This window comes from Schistocerca americana, chromosome X (assembly GCF_021461395.2).
Source record: "Schistocerca americana isolate TAMUIC-IGC-003095 chromosome X, iqSchAmer2.1, whole genome shotgun sequence".
In the NCBI taxonomy this organism is placed as follows: Eukaryota; Metazoa; Arthropoda; class Insecta; order Orthoptera; family Acrididae; genus Schistocerca; species Schistocerca americana.
Genome location: NC_060130.1, coordinates 567,219,137 through 567,241,638, shown reverse-complemented (window position 1 = coordinate 567,241,638; position 22,502 = coordinate 567,219,137).

The following is a 22,502-nucleotide window of genomic DNA, read 5'->3' as shown; positions in this document are numbered from 1 at the left end:
CTGTGTTGTCAGGGGGCTTCAACGTAAAGGATACATGACGACCCCACCACAACGGGCTGGCTACAGTGCTGGATTTTGGGTGCCATGGGAAGTCCTTAGTTATTGTGGGTGCAGATGGTGACATACTAATGGTGTAACCCACACAACCCATCAGGTGTGTTTGGCCAAAATGAGGGATGGAGGATGCAGTTACGACGCCAAGACGATAAAGAGCGCCAGGGTCTTAGGGCACAGAGGACTGATGGTGCACCATGTATGGTGTCCTTCCCCAAAAGGCTCGCACTTCTGTTGAATTTGGAAAAATGGACGTCAAACCCCAATGGGGACCATCACATTAAAGGCCAAAACAGTTGAGACTCCTTTTAGTCGCCTCTTACGACAGGCAGGAATACCGTGGGCGTATTCTTACCCCCAAACCCGCAGGGGGTCACTTGAGTTTGCTAAACATCTGCATAACGCTATCACACGATCGCTGTTTGCGGAATAAATGTTGATTCCTACAGAGTAGATTCTGCGTTTCCAGAAATGACATGATATGCGAGCAAAAAAACATGTTCTAAAATTCTACAACAGATCGATGTCAGAGATGTAGGCCTACAGTTTAGTTACCTTATATTCGAGCACACTAAAACATCAAACCAGCTGATCCTTCAGTTTACATATCTACAATTCCTCCAGTGCATTACAGTGATTGCCCAAAGTAATGGCGAGTGAATGTTGGTAGGATGATTTGCCAGTAGAAGTGTTGGTCCCTGTTATTTCTTGGTGGCGATGATAGATATCCATTCCTGAATATTTCCAGCTATATATACATTCATTCGAGGCTTCGTCACCATGGAAAATGGCACAAAAAGCCTCTCTCTGCACCAGCACAATACACGACTCTTACATAAGCTGTTGACAGTTTGACAGCTCGTCACCCACTAACTCTTAGCTCCACCTTTCTATCCATGCCAACCACGTTATTCCGGTCCCGAGGGGAACCACAACACTTTTTATAAATATAAAAAACTAATAACTTTAAGTGAGGATAAGCAATTACGTAAAAGCCACCAAACTTATTACATAAAACGGAACATTTATACCTATTGACATTTCTACAAAAAATTATTCACGCAAATTACAAATGTATACAGTAAGTATTGTCTCCCTCCTAATGAGGCAAGGAATTTAAATAACAGAGACACAACATCGTATAGGAATAAACCATGACATCAAAGATTTTACACAGGAAAAAGCGAACACTCTTGTGGTATCAATACAATCAACCAATATTTAAAATATCTTAATGGCAGAAGGTAAAAAAGACCAAAAAAATTTATGTCAGTAGAGCTATTGAGCTCTGGTGTTACAATGGACATTACATTGAAGCTATAATGTTACAAATAATAACATAGAGCTAATTATTATAAGACGCCAAGCATAATCATACAGTGGTTTGTACAATGGACCAGCATTCAAGAGGGCGTCGTTTCAAATTGTTTGCCTGCTTCCGCATTTACACATCGGATGGTTTTCCGGAACAGTTTAATACAGGTACGCCACAAATTGCTTTCTCTATCCGTTGCCTATCCCAGTTTGTGAGTTTTAGTAAATGTTATCATTTGTAGAAGCAGTTATCAGCTCACTCAACTGTCCTATGGACTCCACCTTATCTAGAGAATTCTTAACCGTTTGCTTTGCCAATTGAATGAATATATCTCTCATATAGATTGTTTGCATGTTCAATAGGTATTTTAAGTTTTTATTAATACTGTAGCATCTCAGAACCATTTCAGTTTATTTCATTGTCCTTGATGGGTGCTATACACCTGCATAAACAGACTTGTCAACCAGATTTTTGTTTCCTGGATCCATCATATACTTTTAATATGTTGCATTGTAGAGGCAGTTTATGAAATACACTGATGTTAATAAAGAGACAGAACACCTAGAACGACTGCAGAAAGGCCGTTCATATTCACAAGACATGTACATTAGTATGCATTACTACGTTCTACAGAAATTATTAACATTTTAACCGAGGTGGCTGAAATTCTAATCATTTCTGCAGAACTTACTAACGTACATTTAATGTGAATATGAAAGTCCTATATGTATGGGTTAAAGGTGTACTGTTTTTTTCTGAACATGCACGTACTGTAGCAACAATGTGGAAAATAGAGTTCTGATTGTGTTAATTGGTGATTCACAGCATTCAATCCTAATTAACTTACATAACTGTGGATGATCTGACTTATTTTTGATTGAAATCATCATTAAACATCAGTTTACTTCTGAGGTGAACCGGAAGTAGGGGGCACACAACTTACATTGAACCCTTTGAAGAAAATACAGTGAAAATAATACCGAAGCTTTGTCACAAATAGGGACAAATTGATCAACAGAAGCTGGACAGCGCGTGTATTGCACCCCTGTGACATCGAGAGCAGCCACAAAGTAAAGGGAACTTATATTTTGCGCTATGTACTGAGTAGTAGTCATACGCAGAGCTTCATTTACTCGAATAATCGCAAAAAATCTGAAATCTTGTAATTTCTAACCACTGAAGTTTACTGAACCAAGTGTCTTGAAAAAGGTGTCAGTCTGCTACTTATTCCACTCTCATTACGTTTCAACATTCTGTAAGCAGCAAATGGTATTGTTACTTTGTGTGTGGTTACATCTTGCTACATCTTAACATACTAAATTATTTTACCTGTTGGTTTTCATAAATGTGATTCATGAGCTAAATATGTGATTGAAATTACAGTCAAATAAATGCTATTAGTAAAAGTAAGAGAAAGTTACTGCTGGACGCCAAAATTGGTAGAGTAAAATGACAAAGAAGGGCAAGAAACCCGATTTAACAATCAGAGAATCGGCACTGCTATCAAAGCTTCCTGTCCAAACACCTGACATTGTACTATTAGCATGTGTGTTACAATTATGGTATCATAGCTGTTCTCACTGTAAGTGTAGCTGATTTGTTAATTTTGTTGGCAAAACTTTTACTTCGGATGTCAAAACACTGTTCTCCATCTATTCCTTTAATATTCGTGTACTATTTAGAATGAAAATGGAATGACTCTGAAAATTGTATTTGAAATGTTAACTACCTGGATGAACTGTTGTCTTGTATCATATTTTGCATGGAGCAAAAAATGTGAATGATATCTGGTTGACATGAAAGGTGGTCTTGTGGATACAATTTTTGGAAGAGAATTAAATGCATAATTTGATGAAGAGTAAAAGTTACTCAAAATGGAAGAAATTTTTTGTTTCAATGAAACACAATCAGACTAAACTTTGTTATCGGTGGAACGGAGACCGGTGACTTCCTCATGAAATTTTTAAGAAAATGTACTACTACATATGCTAGAGATATGTAGAAAGAAAAAAATATCATTTTCAGTTAATCAGTATGAAAACTGCGTTACAGTGTTTTTTTGAATTCTCAATACCACTGTATATGTCAGTTATAGATACCTTATTCACCTCTTTGTCCGTGTTATTGGTTCCAATTGTACCAAATCTCTATGACTAAGATGAAGACGAAACGGTAGCTGAAAAATTTTATACGTCGACCATGGCCTCTCAGCCTGGAAGTTTCAGCTGAAGATAACGACTCAATAGTTCAAAATTTTAGGGAAATCTTGCAACAGTTAGACTGGGATGAGGTGTAAAGGGAACATGATGCTAATCTAAAATTGAACGTATTTCATGATACCTTTGTGAGAATATTTGAAAACAGTTTCCATAAGAAAATAATAAAATATTACTGTAAGAAAACATATAAAATGCCATGACTTACTGCAGGGATAAAAATATCTTGTGAACAGAAAAGGGATATGTGTCTTCTACGAGGAGTAAGGATCCTGAAACTGTAAAACATTATAAAAACTACTGCTCTGTATTAGGAAAAGTTATTCAAAAGGTAACGAAGTACATGCATTATGTCTGAGATTAGCACATCCGATAGCAAAATTACAACAATTTGGAATATTGTTAAAAGTGAAAAAGGGCAACCGAGAGCACAGGAAGACTGTATTTTTATCAACACAGTGAAAAGTTTGTTAACGAGAAATCAGAAGTAGAAAACATTTTTAATAAACTTTTTTAAGTGTCGTAGAGAAAATAGGAACCAGCTAATCATTAGAAAATGCAAGGCAGTATAATGAAGATACAGTACTTATGTAATTTGATAAAATTGAAAATCAACCGACCTCTCCTCCTGAAATTAGGAAAATACTAAATTCACTCAAAAGTAAAAGCTCACAAGTTATTGAATTCATTTCCAAAAAAGTACTAAAAGCTTGTTCCCAGCAAAAATTAGGATTATCAGCCACATATGTTGTAGCTCACTGAAACAGGGCATTTCTCCAGATTGGCTTAAATGCGCTGTTGTTGAACCATTGCATGAAAATGAGGACAGAGTTGGTGCTAACAAGTACCGCCCAATGTCACTTCTTACAGCACTATCCAAAGTTCTTGAAAAAGTAATGTATTCAAGAGTTGCCTCACATATTTGTAAAAATGGAGTACTAACAAAATGTCAAATTTGGTTTTCAGAACTGCTTTTCAACAGAAAGTGCTATATATGCTTTCGCTGATCAGATATTAAATGCACTGAATAAGCTAACATCACCCATTGGGATATTTTGTGGTCTCTCAAAGGCCTTTGAATGTGTGAATCATGAAATTCTTCTTGATGCGCTTAAGTATTGTGGTATGAGTGGGACAGTGCTCAAATCGTTTAATTCATACTTAACTGAAAGAGTGCAGAAGGTTGAAACTAACAGTACAGATAGTCTGCAAAACCGAGCAGAGCCCTCTAACAGAGGAGGTATCAAAAATGGTGTCCCACAGAGTTCTTAATGTATATATTAATGATTTGCCACTCTATAACCATGAAAATGAGAAGCTAGTCCTTTTTGCTGATACGTAGTTTTAGTAATGACACCCAGCAAGCAAGAATCAGCTGAGAAAATGGCAGATAATCCCTTTCAGAGCTTTATTAAGTGATACTCTGCAAACGGACTATCATTAAATGTGGAGGAAACACTGTATATACAATTCTGTACAGAAAATGGAATAACACCATTGAAAAATTTAAACTGTAAATAGAAGTCTGTTGCTAAGGCAGAATACTCAAAATTTCTATGTGTGTGCATTGATGAGAAAATGAATCGAAGGAACGCATCAATGATCTGCTGAATCGGTTAGGTTCATTTACTTATGCTATTAAGGTTGTTGCAGATTTTGGTGATAAACATCTCAGTTAATTAGTTTACTATGCCGATGTTCATTCACTGCTTTCATATGACATATTTCTGGGGAATTTGTCATTAAGAGAGAAACTACTCATTGCACGAAAGGGTATATTCACAATAATAGCAGTAGGACACCCAATATCACCTAGCAGTCATTAATTTAAGGAACTAGCTACATACACAGTACCTTTGCAATACGTAAATTCACTCTTAAAATTTGTCATTAATAACCCATCCCAATGCAGAAATTAAGCGACGTGCATAGCTACAACACTGGAAGAAAGGACGGTATTCACTATTTTGGATTTTTTAAAAATAAAATATTACTTGTAAAGAAAATTCTTGTTTACGTGACACGTTGTACAATAATACGAGATGTAGTATTCATGATCTATGGGACAAGGATTAACGCATATATGTACTGAGATACAGTGGTAAACTCATATGCTACTGAAATAAAGAAAGTCAGTGTTAACAACAATTTATGAAGCATAAGCTTTATCCACAACCTATGTAAATAGATTTGCATCATTCTAGATATCGACCGCTACACTTTTGTGTATTCTGGTCTGAGATGATAAAACATAAAATATAGGGAACAAATCGCTATCTACAACTTGTACAACAACCAAACTGCAGCTATAATAGTAGAATACTAAAGAGAAACTGTAGCTGTGAAGGGAGTAAGATCGGGTCGTATTCTACTCCCATATTATTCACACTGTAAGTTGAGCAAGCTGTGAAGGAAACCAAGGAGAAATTTTGAAAGAGTATTACATTGAGGGGCAACCAATTTTAGCTCTGTGGTTTCGTAGTCAGAGAGTAATTTTGTCAGAGATAATGAAGGACTAGGAAGAGCACTTGAATATAACGCATAGCATCACGAAAATATATGACAGGGTGAACACAAATAAAAGTAAGAGAAATGTTACCGTTTTGTAGTTGAAATAAAACAGAGGTACCGAGGGAATTACTGCAGGTTAGGATATGAAACACTGCAAGTAATAGACGTGTTGTGCCATTTCGGTGAAGTGACGGTCCTTTACAGTTACTGCAGAATTTATTTGTTCTTCCATACAGAATTCCATAGGAGCAAATTAGTTGCAGCTTTACCTGCGACAACTCGTACCTTAGGTGCCTTGCCTATTCATAGCTTTGTTTAAAAAACAGTAGCTACTAGTGTTCACAGGGTCGAGTCACGCACGTTTGCCAATAAACAGTCCAAACAGTCGTAACGTTACAGTGACAAAATAGACAGTGATGGTAGATGTAGAGAGGATGTAAAATGCACACTTACACTAGCAAGGGAACCCATTCTGGAAAAGAGAACATCGATGATAAATAGTTCAGACAAGAAGATTAGCTTTTAAGTGTGTTACTGCCGAAGAATGCTGTTACATGGTCTGCTGCCCACTGAAGAGACATTGGACTCAATCAGGAAGAAAATAAGTTTATGGCACATCTTGACTAGATGTAGCGTTAGACTGATAGGATGCATACTGAGAGGTGAAGTACTGGTAACAGGGACTTCGATGACTGAGGGACAAGTGGGGGTTACCAATTGTAGAAGAGGCCAGAGGCTTGACTATAATAAGCAGATTCATGTAATTCTTCAGGTTTAGGTAGATGCAGTTTACATTAGTTATGTACAGATGAAGATCCTGCCTCAGATAGATGCCAAGGGTGGAATCAAGTCAGTCTTCAGACTAAAGACCACCACAACAATGATGAATTTACTTATTATTTATTTGCCAGTTTCCTCTAGTCTGTTATCTAGGTGTAAAAACACGTCAAATATTGCACACATAAAATTTAACAGATTTTCCAATGAGTCAGTATAACTGGGTATTATGTTGTTCAAAATAACTGAAATATCTCCACAAGTTAAAAAATCTACAGACTACCCCTTTTCCATTAGATGCACAGATATATCATAAATGTAGAAGGAACGTGCCACTGGTCTTACGTACTATACTACAGTAATATATTAACAATTTTGAAATTTATATTATACAAAACTACACTACGCTATACACTACTGTCCAATATTTGGTATCAACATGAAACTAGATTTCACAATTGGTTTGGGTGATTAGCCCCTGTTATGTATATGGACAACTCAAAATTCACAATTGCTGTACTGGAATCCAACCAAAATTTGACGTGTTTGGGAGATGGCTGCAAGTGTCTCATTAAATTATTCCTTGTCACCCACAAAGCTATCTCCTGGCTGTCTCTGGAAAGTTGTAGATGTATGTTCTCGTAAGGTGTGCTTTCGTCATCATGATGTATGTCTTTTTCTTTATTGTCTCAGTAGGCCATGTAAGCATACCGATCGAAAGCTACTTTAGCTGTCAGCAAGTCCAGTTTGTGCCAAAGCTCCTCATTCCTTACCATGTTACAAACAAGTGTGTCGTTAAAGATGTTCCTATGCTGGTCTGTAAAATCTTGTATAATGTCACACTCCCAGAGGATGTGGTCCAGGTTCCGATTGCTCCACATTCACAGATATCTGTGGTATGTGGCCATATTGTTAGTAAGTAAGTGGCATATGGATCATGTCGCGAAAGTTAGTGTATAGCTTTCTTAGTCAGTAAGAAGTATGACATTCTTCAGCCTTCTTTTATTATGGGAAGGAACTAGTAGGTTCTCCACCCTGTTCTTATCTGGTCCAAAGTTTCTTTCAATTCTCCATCAATGTATACCTGTAATTGCTTTTTTAAAGTTGCTTTTGAGCCCTGTGTGTTCTTTACCTTATCCTATTCGCCCTTCATTATATTCGCCCTTCTTGAACAAAGCTTGTGTATCTCTTATCGTCACTGCTAGTTTCAATGGTAATGACCGTAGCACCACCAGCAGCACCTCAGTCCGTGTGGTGCTTTACGCATGTCAGGTGTGGGAGTACATTTCTCTGCATTTGCTTCAGACCATGTACTGTCTTTACCTTTCTGTGTCTATGAACACTTACACTCAACCCACCGCTCATAATAGCAATTGACATAGCTTTGTGGAACAAAGAGACAGTTTTAATGCTTGTATAAAATCATTAACTTACCCTTATGGGCAACATTACAATTAATTGAGAGAGACAGTCAAAATAATTGGCAATCTCACTTCCATTATTGTTATTAGAGAGGACTATCACATGTTCACACTGAGTGAAGTGGCAAAATGGTTAGCACACTGGACTCACGTTCATGACGGTGATAGTTGTAATCGTCGTCTGTTCACTACGATGTATGTTTTCCTAAACACTACTGACAAATGCCAGGACAGTTCCCTTGAAAGGCCACCACCAATTTACTTCCTCATCCTTAACAAATGCCATCGACCTACTAATCTCTAATGTCCTCGCTTTCGATATAACATTAAACTCTAATCCTTCTTTCTTCTTTTTCATTCATGTGTTCACCTGGAAACATTTTTACAAACGCCATATCTCTGAAAAAGCACATCAAGGTAGCAATAAGATAGCTAATACAAACGGCTATGGTGTCATTACAGGGAGCACCTGTAAACGCACTCACACTGTAATCATTATTGAAGGTTTACATGGTTCTAACCCTTCACTTCAGTAGCGGCCTAAAGTCTTAGCCACCCTCCTTCACAGACAGAGAAAATGAGAGAGATATATGTGTGTGGTTTTTCTGAAGGGAGGAAAGAGAGAATAAATGGTTCAAATGGCTTTGAGCACTATCGGACTTAACATCTTAGGTCATCAGTCCTCTAGAACTTAGAACTACTTAAACCTAACTAACCTAAGGACATCACACACAGCCATGCCCGAGGCAAGATTCGAACCTGCGACCACAGCGGTCGCTCGGCTCCAGACTGTAGCGCCTAGAACCGCACGGCCACCGCGGCCGGTAAAGAGAGAATAATCAAAACTACTTTGATACTAGAACCCTGAGAGTGCAAAGATGCAGAAGGAAATTGACCATCTCCTTTCCATAGGATCAAATCTGGCTGATATTTATCTGTCTTAAAGGACTTAGGTAATGAATGGAAAACACAGGAGCATAATTAGTGCTACTAAAAGCACTCTCTGTATCCAAGATAGCATCAGTGTTATCCCAACATTACGGCGAAAACAACAGATTAAGTAAGAATAAAATGCTCCAGTCGCATCCCTTCTTCATCCATTTCTCTTTCTTCCCGGAATAACCCGTGGGTGTTTTTAACAACCGAAGTAATACTGCCACAATAGAGAAATGTAGGTAGTGGAGTGTTCGCTGTTTTGATCCATCGCTCGTCATATACTAGTAATTATTACCCGTCACTAGCATCATATCGCCACTTTTCCCACTTCGCGCCAATAAGAGAAGGAGTTCTTCCTATGAGATGAGCACGCTTCGGATGCCTTTGATTTTCTCTCGCGGTCCTTAGAATGCGTTCATTATCACTGTTTGTGAAACTGGGAACTTTGTTGCTTTCCCCGAGCCCTGAAGTTAAAATTGGGGAATAGGGTTTGCGGACAGTCTTTATTTATTTATTTATTCATATGGCTAGGGCCCCCTGTCGGGTAGACGGGTCGGCGGGTGCCGGTCTTTCCATTTGACGCCACTTTGTCGACCTGTAGTCGCTGAGGATGATAGGATGACGATGACAGCACAACACCGAGTCCCTGGGCGGAGAAAATCCCCCAACCCAACCGGAAATAAAAAAAAAATGGTTCAAATGGCTCTGAGCACTATGGGACTTAACATCTATGGTCATCAGTCCCCTCGAACTTAGAACTACTTAAACCTAACCAACCTAAGGACATCACACAACACCCAGCCATCACGAGGCAGAGAAAATCCCTGACACCGCCGGGAATCGAACCCGGGAACCCGGGCGTGGGAAGCGAGAACGCTACCGCACGACCACGAGATGCGGGCAACCGGAAATCGAACTTGGACTAAGAGGATTGATAATCTGTCACGCTGTGTGGAGAGGCTAACAGCATACAGCAAAAAGTGGCTTCTTGAGTGCAGCTCCCACAGCGCCATCTGCAGCTGGTCGCCACTACGTCACATTTTAAGAGTGTGTTCACCCTCCGCGTCAGGCCGAGACGTGATGGGCCTCAAAATTAAAGGGATTCAAAATTCAAAGTGATACAAAAATGTGAAAACTGAACCAAAAGAATAATGAAATCATTGTTGCGCAATTGGCACTAACTGGATTGCGGCGAAACACCTTTGGCAGCACCTGTGTTTTTATGACCGTTCGGGCTAAGGCTGGCTAGGACGCGCCTCGATGGCAAACCTGTTGTTTTGCAGTGCAGTGTTCACTGAGCCGGCGGCCGGTGCGTGCTGGTGGAGCTACACTTCAGGTTGTGCAGTAAACATACCCTATTTCTCCCGTCTGTTTTACAAGAAATACCACACCAGCTGTTAATCAGCGTCTGTCACTCACAATGTTGTTTTCGTCAATAGCTCGCCCTGAACACGGAAAACAGTTCATCTTTTATGTCATATTATGGACATGTTCCTTAACATTTATGTGGTGGAACAGTTACAGAATCAACCCTACACAGAAATACTCTCTCCCTGCTAGCCTGTCATTAATTAAAAAGCTTTATCTATTAACAAGAAGTGATTATAATGTATTAGTATAGCCCATGTTGCATGAACCACTGTGTGTAGTGCTGTGGCACATATCATCTATTTCTGCACGTTTATGCACCCTCCCCCCTCACCGCACAATCACCACACGAACACCTATAATTAATTTCTTACGTTTTCATTCATGTAAATCATAATAGTATGCATGCGGGAAGGAAAAGCGTTCTTAGCAGATGACAATATGTTTTAAAGTACGGCATCACTATGAAAAAAGAAGAAAGGTAGTGGGCAAAACATTGAAGAAGAAGTTTTAAAGCTCGAAAATGACGAATTAGCTGTGATGAATACACACCAAGACATCACTGAAAACGACGACACTTACCACTTCGTGATGACTCTCAGAAGTTCAATAAACTGCCTTTTCCTCAGAGAAAAATATTTATAAAACTTAAAAAGCAAGGGCTTGTGTATAATAAATAGGAGGCAGTAAGTTCAGTAAAATGTTCTCCTTTAAAACAATGACTGTGCATTAGTTCAACTTACTTCATCACTATAGATCATCTTCGCCTCTTGTGTTGTACTCCCGTAAAAAGATATTACGTTTTGAAATTATCGTCTTGTATATTCTTCAGCTGATGCTGAAATGTATTATTACCCGTTTTTGATGGACATATGGAGAAAACTGTTCTCACTGTCTTTCGATATTCATGGGGCGAAGCCATAACCACCCATTCCTTAAGTTCTTCAAAATTCGACGAGGCACGAAAATGTAAAAACCGTACCAAAATAGTAATGAAATCATTGTTGTGTAAGATGGCACTAATTAGATAGAGACGCAACACCTGTGGCAGTACATGTGTTATTTTGTCCGTTCAGCTATGACAGAGTGTGGATCCCTTGGCGCTGCGGACAAGCCCACTAAGCGGGGAAAAGAAGTAATCGGCAACAGACATGACGCATAGATCGTATCCTTTAAACTGGTTTGAACTGCACCACGATGTAACACAACAGTTGACATTAATTAATTTACCTGTTTTGTAGCGTTTGGGACTATGCTGAATCCGAGCATTTTTCTTCCAGTTGAAGTACAAAAAAACGAAATCTAAGCACCTTAGAGACACCGAGAATCTCTTAGCTTTATCATCGAATGAACCGGAAAAGCATCTATTCAAACGCAGTTCTACTTAGCTTTGGTTTCATTGCATGTTTCCTGAAGTAAGTAATACTAGCAACAGCTATAAACAGTTATTTGAATGTAGAGATAATGTCGATCTAAAGCATGTAATTACTTACATCATGTGGTACAGCTAATGTGTTACAGTATGAAAGTAACAAAGCGGATAAATGAGTAACCAGACTAGTTTCAGCAGCACTGCGCGATTGATATCTGACGATACTATTGTATGCAGGGAAGAATGGTCTTTGTACAATCGTAATGAAATGCAGAAACACTTGACAAAATTTCTACTACATGCTTTGAATAGGAGCTCTCCTTAAGATTGGATATCTGTACGATGATACCAATAACAAAGGGAAATACTTCGATAGTGTCTGAATACAAGATCAGTGAAGAATACCTCCAACATATACATCTACAATGTATTACTAATAAGCGATGTAGAAGACTTAAATTTATGAGTAGTTTTACGGAAAAGTACGATGTGTCTGTAAATAAATCTCATAAATACCGGTATTACAACCAATTCTACAGTATCAGTAATTAGCCGATTCTTTACAGAACCGAAGTTACATGTGTAAAGCGGCTTGAAACATCTGATTACTTTAAAAATGAATTAATGTGTTAAGACTGTAATCCAGTGTTTGAAAAGTAATATTGTATTGTATGGTATAGAACTGTGGACCTAGAAACGACGGAGAGGCTTCGTCCCTGCCATAGCCCTCTGTGGTTCGCAACCCCACAACAGGCTACAGCAGTCCAGTCAACCCACCGCCGCCCCACACTCAACCCAGGTTCGGCCCCCAGTGGACCTCACCGGGAACATCTCACAACAGACGAGTGTAGCCCCAATGTTTGCGTCGTAGAGTAATTATGGTGTACGCGTACGTAGACAAAGTGTTTACGCAGCAATCGCCGACGTAGTGTAAAAAAGACAGGATAAGGGGAACCAGCCCGCATTTGTCGAGTCAGATGGAAAACAGGCTTCAACATCGTCCACAGACGGGATGGCACACCGAACCTCAATACTAATCCACCGGACGGTTTCGTGCAGCGGACCGGTACGCCTTCCCGCCCGGAAAATAGTGCGTTAGACCGCACGGCTCGCAGGGCGGTCTTTGAAATCTTTCTTGGAAGTTGTCAACTGCTCTCATTATGAATCACTGGATTAATGTGGTCTGGGTAAGTTTCTCTACATTTTAAGCAAAAGCTAGTATTTCACGAATCCCAATGTTTATGATGTCATATCTCCTGATACATGTGTCTTATAATGATATTTGTTTGCAGGTACATACAGTGATGTATGTAGGTACTTTGTGTGCCAAGTGTGTTGCAAATTAAGTGATTAATAAAGAAGTAATAAATTAAAAAGTCATGACCGACGTTCAACATATATCGCACAACATTTTAATGGTAAGCAAATTTTTTAGGCATATACATGTTTGTGACGTCATATCATCTGAACTATGTGTCGTATAGTGACATAATTTAGCAAGTAGTATATGTGGCTATTCTCTGCAGACTATTTTCTGAACATAGTTCATAGTAAAGAAGTAATATATTAAAACGTCATATCTGATACTGAAGTCTTACTACATGAACGGCGAAAATGCAGTATATGATAAACTTTTTTGCTTTCATCGTTTTGTGGAGGTGTCAGCGAGAAGAACTACCATAGAGATCGAAAATCATGTCTAAACTTTCTTCGAACTCACTAAGGGCTTTAGTTCTGAAATAGTGGATGAATGAAAACTGAGTATTTAAGGGGTGTCCCTTACACTGCCCCAACGCAAGCATGCAGCTGCCAACAGTAATACTAGACTTATTGCGTTATATTTGTAACATAATAAAATATTTCTTATAGACTAGATCATGACACTAATTTTCAATGTTTAAATTCAGTCAATAAGTATGCGAAATAGTGAAAATAAAAATAAAAATTTGGTCCATCTGGAATGCTTCAGTTAGGCAGTTTTTTACATCCCGTCAGGAACATGCCACCAGCGTCTGTCTAACCTATGCCCTATTGACAAAGAATTCGTTACCATCTGTAGTTATCGTCATACACCTACCTCACCATCGGTGACTGCACCGTGTACCAGGACTTATCTTTCTTTAGGTGGCATTATCCTGCGAATGCGTGTAAGTCTGTTCTGATTCCTAAGCCCTGTGAAGTAGCGTAAGAAGAGACTCACTTGGGTACAGAGGCGTTTGAATAGAGTAAAGATGAGGTTGTTCTGGATGGCAGTGTGCTTTGTGCCTGCTGTTCGTCAGCTTAAATTGAGACGTGACTTTCTGCGTTATGATCTGTCTGTGCACCATAAGAAGCCGTAACAGTCGACAGCAATCATTTTATGAACATGTTGTATTCAATTCTTGCAACGACTGTTCTCCCCGAATTGAAGAACTGACAGTTCACTTTTAATATAATGAGTACGAAAAGCTTAGTGCCTACAACATGTCAGACATGAGTTCCATGCGCAAAGTACCCAGCATCAGGCCACGATAAAAGCAATAACATCGCGCTCGACTCCGAAACCTACAAGCCGAGCCACATCCTGATCACACGACAAGCCTAACCGTTCCGTTCTTCGCACCAATCCCCCGCTTCCGCCCCGCAACGCGACCCCACTCCCAACCCTACCTCCAACAGAGCAGTAATGACTCATGCAGTTTCTCACCGCTTTAGTTCGAATTGTAGAAACGCTATGAAATCCTGAATTGTGCTTTCAGTTTGAATACAATAAGCAATAAAATCAATCTTTTGTAATTTAGGACGTGACCTTCCAGCCCTGTCAGTTACATGAACAATAAGAAACCAATCAAATATCTTCACATCGCAATGCAATTTCAGCGTGACTGTACCGTATGTTTCCTATGAAAAGCAGAGCTAATGCTTTCAATTTTGTTCTCAGTATTTTGTAAACATAAAGAGAAGTCTTTTACATACATTGCCACATATGGTCTCACGTGTAATATTAGCCTCACTATTACAAAACTGTATATTATTCTTACATATTAAACTTTTCTTGTGTATGTACTGCTTCTCTGAAAACTAGTGAACTATTAATAAAAAAAATCAACTAATAATTAATTTGAGATATTTGTTTTATGCGCGATTGATTGCAATTATCACTGATCGAGTCTGGCAAAACTTGTTTAAAATCAGTCTTTGCCATACTGCAGATATTTAAGACTGACTGGAGAAACACACACCTAACGATCTCAATGGCTGCGAAACATCAAATAAAATTGAAGGCAACGTAATAAAGCGTCGATAAGGCAGCCGCTTGAGATTCCCTACCTCCTACGGCCCTCTGCTCCTCTGGCACCGTCCAGGCAGACGGACGGAGGTGAGTGTCTCAACGAATGAGATGTCCTTATTCGCCACCCTATATCGTGAGTGGAACAGGGCGTGGTCTGAGGAGATTACAGCCGTAGACCTTCTCTGATAATATGTTCTCCTAACACAGGGCCGCGCTCGTGACCTGCCCGTGCGGCTGCTCGGAAAAGGCCGAAGACGTCCGAAAATACGCGATCGACAGCTGACTCCCGCGTTTGAGACAAGTTACTAATCTTAGCATTGTCGTAATTCTTCAGGTACAATGCATTGAATACTTACAACACAATATAAAATGTGCATAGTAATTTCGAATGTGCAGCCTCCCAAAAAGTGCCATCGAATTAAAAATTAATGACGGTTAGCTCATAAAAATTCTGCAGCGAAGAGAAGCACACGAAACTACGCTAGTGTGTGTGATTATATGTGCTATCTCAGCAAGTAAGTCTCTGCAAGTAAAACATCCATGTTGTTTTCTTATAAGTGTCCAAATCAAATAGCTCTGAGCACTATAGGACTTAACATCTGAGAACATCAGTCCCCTGGAACTTAGAAATACTTAAACCTAACTAACCTAATGACATCACACACTTCCATGACCGAGGCAGGATTCGAACCTGCGACAGTAGCAGTCGCGCGGTTCCGAACTGAAGCGCCTAGAACTGCTCGGCCACCGCAGCCGGCTTCTATCAGTGTCATCCAGTGAAATTTTAGTTATCATTTTTATCCCCTGTGCGACCAGCTGGTACATCGCGCCCCACCTTCTTCTGAGCGCTAATGTGTTGTTCCAGCAACATTAAAACAACTAAAAATAGGTACACACCAGCAAGCGGTGGAAAAACGGTTGATAGTTCGCAGTTCAATAGAGGTACAGCAAGGAGATGAAGAAAGAAAACAACTAATAATGTTTTTCTATTCGTAATGGCGCAATGAGGACTGTACCGCTTCAAATTATTATACTGCAAAGGCTGACAGCAATTACAAGCAGTACGAATTGTTCCAAATTCTGTCGTTCACTTCAAAATAAAATATGTGGGTGTGGGAGGGGAGGGCTGTCGGTGCAGTAATCAAGAAAAAGTGAATAAAATTTCACTCTATACGCCGTAATTTCCCACTTTTAAGTATAGTACAGACATATTGTAATAAGGAAAAAACATAGTTTTTAATAAATATCTGTTAACTAAATTCATGTAGGCTTACTGAGGAGTGTTAACTTCAGAGCTGGACTGCTACTTATAAAAAAGAAATATCCATTTTTATTATTCTGTTATTGTGTTTTATTTCACTAGCATCTCCATGTTTGTAGTGATATTACTGTTCATTAAACGCATTGCTCCGACAGATGAAGGTTAGTAGACTACTCCTAAGCTTCGATTTTGTTAAGTTCATTGTTGAAGAAACCCTTTACACAAATATATGGTCCCAGACGTATTCCAGACTTGAGCAGCTGTTCGAAACAACTGTGGGAACTGTTCTCAAGCGAGATCCTTGTAATTTATTTCAGTATTTATTTGCAGTGCGCATCCTTTCCATGGATACATGACTGGACTGAATGGCAATAAGCTCCAACTGAATTTCAGAAGGTGCACTTTCAACGTTGATTGCAACATGAGTTGCAAAAACCGTAAAATAAAGATCAAAACTTGTATTATCGTAACTAATTCGTGACAATTTTCTTTCAATGTACCTTTCCGTAGATTTGTTTCGTCTATAATTAGAGCAACGTTCGAAAAGTGCACAAATGACCGTAGCAGCGTTATGTGAGCCGCTACATGTCTTGTTACAAGAGTCACATGCTCGAAACGCACCTGGGTGCCCTTCCGACACTCAGGGAATCTTAATCCTGAACTATGTTATATTATCACTCTTAGTATAGTGTACAAATGTGAATGCGTGTCGTCTGCTGACGTATGCGTGGGCTGTCTGCTGTGGATTCTCACAATTTGGAGATGCAGTTTAGCCAACCACTGTATCAAGTAGAGTGCGACTGCACTGGACCAGAGAGACGTAAGTTAGCAGGCCCCTTTAGGTTGGCAAACAGCACGACTCTCTGAGCCCTTCCGGCCGCTGTGTATGGACCCCGGACGAGGGGACTCGGTTAGGCATTCTCTGCTGAATCTCTCTGGTGAGTGAAGACGCTCTGCGTGATGGCTCCTATAGTCATCTTCGTTAGGACAATTCGTAAGGTTGTATAAAATTGCAATTTTTTTTGGTATCACTGATGACGGGCCAGCATTCCATATAAGCGTACTATTAAGTAAAGTGAGTGATCAAGGAGTTATTTTCATGATTTTATTAAATAAAATGTTGTGGTTATATAAAATGCTTTGGCTCACCGCAACGTCTTATTTCCGTTAACATTCCAGTTAAGTTATTAAAACTTTCAACTTAGAGTTAACCGACAATTAGAAATTTTCTAATGATATTTGCTCATGCAAACGGTCTTAGGCGTCTTTCATAAAAGATGCTGGTGTCATTTTTAAGTTGAGGATGCCGGTCAAGGCTTTGCGGAAAGCAAGTACCATGCATTATGGTGACCCTTTAGCCAACCATCTCGTTCAAATTAGGAATCCTTATGGGATGTTGTGAGATTGCCGGCCGGTGTGGCCAAGCGGTTAAAGGCGCTACAGTCTGGAACTACGTGACCGCTACGGTCGCAGTTTCGAATCCTGCCTCGGGCATGGATGTGTGTGATGTCCTTAGGTTAGTTAGGTTTAAGTAGTTCTAAGTTCTAGGGGACTGATGACCTTAGAAGTTAAGTCCCATAGTGCTCAGAGCCATTTGAACAATTTTTTTTGTTGTGAGATTGCTAGGATGTACTAATAAATACTTAAATTTCCACAGGTGTCACAATTCCAATTTGAGAATAATCAGCGTTGCAAATACTGCGTTGTATATGCCGCGCTGCTTTGTGATTTTATTTGTGTGATTTTGGGGGCAAGTTCCTTATGTATTATATTCATGTATTGTGGAGCATTGTAAATTACATTGCGTGTGGCAATAAATGTTTTAGGCTGCGAGTGACGGCTGTGCTAGGTTGCATTTAATTATAGCTTGCGCTATGCTACGAAAAATAATTCGTAGTAATTGGCGTTGTCAAGGTAGGGAATTCGTTCCTCCGTGAGCGAACCTCTATTAACTACGTACTTCGTGCAAAAGTATGATCCCAGTATCCAAAATCGAAACACGTGGTCGCTCGAGGAGCGGTGCGAGGATAAATAGTTCAGGCGCAGAGGAAGTTACCACCAATAAGCTAGCCGCGGAGAGAAAGGGACAGGGGCGGCTGAGACAAGCAGCGGGATTATCCCCGATTTCAAATGCGCTGCGCAATGCTGAACTTAGAAAATGTGCAGGCTATCTCTTCGATCGGTAGCGGGACTTCGGACCCAAGCGCGAGCGCGGACGAAACCGAGAAAATAGGGAGGAGGCAAAGTCCGTCGGCTAACTCAAACTCGAATAACATGTGCGTGACTGAGTTGGTCAGTATGAAGATAGAATGTATGAAGAAACGGGAATAAAATAATACGAAATTAAAGTCAAAACTCGAGGACTTTATGCGTGAAGTAGATACGGAATTAAACTCAAAACTAGAGGGCATCACGACCGGAGTAAATGCGAGATTTCAAGAGAATAAGGCGCTACTTGAAGAGGTTAGAATGGACGTTGTACAAAAGCTCGACGAAAAATTTGACGTAGTTGGTTGTAGATTAAGCGCTGTCAAAAAGAAACAGAAATGAGTTCAGGTCGAAATGAGAAACAGTGGACAAAAATTAGAAAAGAGACTCCAAACATTAACAGAAAGATGTAATATCGAAAAGAAAAAGGCGATAAAACGTATAAAGTCCGTCGAAGCAACTCAAGAAAACGTAGATGCAAACACTAAAGCAATCGTGGAACTTGAGGGAAAAGTAGGAGCGGTAAAAGTGTTAAATATGAAGGAAATAAAGAAGGTGAAAGAAGAGTTAGAAAAACTCGCGGAAAAAGTTGTAGATATTACAGTATCGGACAGAAGCGAGAACGCTTTGTTGCTGAATGCAATAGATAACGAAGAAATCAAATTATTAAGGAGATTTCAGGAAGACCAATGCGAGGGCTACAGGCGACAACGCGATACTACAAACGAGGTATGCTAGCGCGTGGCTCAGGTGGAGAGTCTTTTCGCGTGCGGAACCTGAAAGGGAAACCACGTGACCAAATGCGCACAAGAAAGTAGCGAGGGATGTGATTCCGGACATGAGGGGGACTACGAAGAAACTAGCGAGCGTAGGGATATAGTAATAGCCGGACGATGTAAGGACGATATAGAATCGTTCAAGCTACTCTTACATACGTTAGAGTACGACATCGGCGAGTGGGAACAGGAAAAGGCACAATTCGCAGAAATAGGCGGTGAAAGGCAAAAGTGTAAAACGAGTCGCGGCCGCAGTAAAATGAGGAGACGTACGGGCTCACGGGTAGGCAAGTACTCAGACACTGACTACCAACCGTATAGAGGTAACTGGGGGAACGAAAACAAATATGGTAAATATACAAACTAATGGTGTAACGGCAATCACGACAACGCGATTATCGCAAAAGAGGCAAATACGAGCACGGTAAGCGGTAGAGCTCACCACGAAATGGCGGTGTAAAATACGGGCAGGCCCCGACGGATAAGAAAAGGGACACTACTCCCGGTGATGTGGAAATCAGAACGGCTGATCCACGAAAAAAACCACTGAAAATGGAGGGAGAACAACAGTCAAGACCAATGCAGATCAAGAGAGACGGTATTAGCCCGCACCCGATGACGGAATGTTGCAAAGTACGTTACGTAGGTCAGGAAGATATTAGGGAAACACTACTTCAGGAACAAGCGGATAACAGGATTTCAGCCTTTAGTCCGGTGATTGCCATCGCAGTGAAAGGGGTATCACTGGACTGCGTAATCGACATGGGGAGTCCGATCTCGATTGACAGTGATTCTGCATTGCGAAAATGCGGGGAGGCGGGAGCCTGGCCGACATTGCCGGTGCGAGGGACGAAGTTGAAAAGGGCAATATACGGTAAAAGTGTAGAAGGCAATTGGCAGACTAGGATCATGTTCAAATGCCAGGGCGAGAAGTTCGAGGAAAACTTCTTCATTGTGCCCTTAATGAACACTGAAGTAATTTTAGGGTTAGACTTCATCAACACTCACCAGGCTATTGCAGATTTGGGTGGAGGTATCATGTCTTTAAACAGAGAGGGGAACCCCGTTGAATTGAACTTAGATAATTGGGTCACAGGGGATGAGTCTGAAGCCAGCTGCCTACAAACTCTCACTTACCTGGGAGTACACCAGGAACCGGAGACACCCGTAAAGTGTATTGGCAGAGTGAGATTACCGCTATCCGCGTATGAAAGGGATGGGGTTTTCAGAAAAATAATAGAAGAAAGCATGCACAGCGTAGGAGACATGCCAGAGACCCCTCGCTTAAGATTGCTAGAGGTTTTAAGCATTCACGAGAGAATTTTTTCGGACGCACCGGGTGCGATAAAAGGCTTTCAATACAAGTTCCAAGTACGAGAACACAAAGTTTTTCGTGGGTCCGTACCCTATTCCGTTAGCACATAGCGAAAAAGTGAAGGCAGAGGTGGCGAAAATCTCGAACAGGATGTAATCGAACTCGCCGTGAGTTCGTACAACTCAGAGCTTTTAGTGGTAGCCTACCGAATAAGGACGAATAGGTGCTGGATTCTCGGCCAATCAGCACGGTTATTAAAGCAGAAACAGACAGACCGGAGATCATGGAAGAATTATTGCAACGTTTCCATGGATAAGAGAGCCAGTTGCTGGCAAATCGTGTTACATTCAGAGAGTAGGCAGTATACCGCATTTTTGTGTTATTCAAACAGCTTCCGTTCGGACTGAATGTTTCTGCGGCAGCGTTCATACGAGGCCTGAACAGCCTCCTCCCTGAGGACCTACGTGAGAGAATTGCATTATACATGGACGATGTGCTGATAGCAGAAAAATCCTGGAAAGAACATGTAGGGGTAACTTCACTTCATTAAAGGAAAACGCTTGCGTGGATTTTATATTGGGAATAATCACTTTTATTGTACCACACAAACACAATACATACATACGTTAACGCGGGAAACGAATACACTGTTTCCTCCAAAGAACCTCACCCGCAAAAAGAATGTTTCCGTGTCCTGTCGACTATCGACTTCTCACTCCCACACAGCCCTTCCCCCCTTCCCCTTGAAGTACGGAGCACCCGGTATGGCGGGGTACTTAAACTTCACCTCGCGGCCTGCCAAAGTGCGGATAGTGCGAGTGTCGGTGCTGCTTGATGATTCCGCTGCTGCATTAGGTCCCCTGGTGTGGAGCTCCGGTGGGTCACAGCTGTCTGGCTCTGCGGAAGGTGTGGGTTCTTTGCAAGTTGTGTCTGAAGTTGTCTGCGAGATTGCAGTCGGTGCTGTCATTGTCCAAGCGGGTTTTACCCGCTCAATGGAAACCTTGGACGACTTTCCCTGGAGGAGGATATCCATTGTGTGTGTGGCCCGTCCTAGCACTTGGTATGTTCCAATGTACGGTGGCTGTAAAGAATGACGTACCAGGTCTGTGCGGAGCATGATGTGGGAACAAGTATCGAGGGACTTGTGTATGAACACTGGGTGCGTGTCATGCTGAGAAATTGGGGCTGCACGCAGCATCTCTGCCTGCTTCCTCATTTGTTGCAAGAGGTGGGGTAGTTGTGTCTCATCTGGGAGAGGAACTGGTGCAACTCTGCCGAGGAACAACTGATGTCTGTTTTTAATGCCATTCGTAACCCCAGCAAAACCAATGACAACGCTTCAGTCCATGAGTGCTCGCAGTACATCAGGGCAGCCTTTAAAGTCCGGTGCCATCTTTCCACCAAACCGTTGCTGGCCGGGTGGTAGCAAGTTGCCCGGTTTCGTTGGAAGCCGCAGAGTTTCGACAGTTGTTGGATCAGTGTCGACTCGAATTGGCGTCCTTGGTCGGTGGTAACGTAAAATGGGCACCCAAAACGAGCTACCCAAGTTTCCAAGAATGCCCGTGCAGTAGTTTCTGCAGATATGTGCCAGGTTGGTGGGGCCTCTGCCCACTGTGTGCAATGACCCACTGCCGTAAACAAGTACCTGTAACCTTCTGAAGGGGGGAGGGGTCCAACCAAGTCAATATGTACATGCCCGAA